Consider the following 585-nt stretch of genomic DNA (forward strand, 5'->3'; position numbering starts at 1 on the left):
GGGCCAAGTAGTGGGAGTGGGTGGGTAGGGGAGCAGGGGTGGGGGGAGGGTATAGGGAACTTTCGGGATAGCATTTGAAATGTAAATAAAGAAAATAATAATTAAAAAAAGAAGTTACAGTTTTGAAGTAAAAATAAAATAATTTTATGGTTGGCCCACCACAACATGAGGAACTATATTAAAGGATTTCAACATTCGGAGGGTTGAGAACCAGTGCCTAACCTCTAACCCCTAACCTATGCTCAAATTTGTCCTTTGTCAGTAGTTGATTCAAATGAATTTTCCCATGCATATGGGCAGTATCTTAGAAGGATGCTGGTCAATATAGCCCCACCCCCTGCCCCAGCTGAATACATACAAATCCAGATAAATATCAGTGTCACTAATTTGAAATACCAGGATGTTGGAAATTTCAGGTGTTACATGCTTCAGAGAAGGTGTTTTTTTTTCTATGTGGGTAAACAGAAACTTCTGGTTTCCTTGTATTCTGAGATCGCTTATACTCACAATATAATTAAGCACACAGTAAGTCCACATCTTTCTTGGTGAGTTGAAATTCCTCATGGAAAGAGACTTTTACTATTC

This window comes from Mus pahari, chromosome 12 (assembly GCF_900095145.1).
Source record: "Mus pahari chromosome 12, PAHARI_EIJ_v1.1, whole genome shotgun sequence".
Classification (NCBI taxonomy): Eukaryota; Metazoa; Chordata; class Mammalia; order Rodentia; family Muridae; genus Mus; species Mus pahari.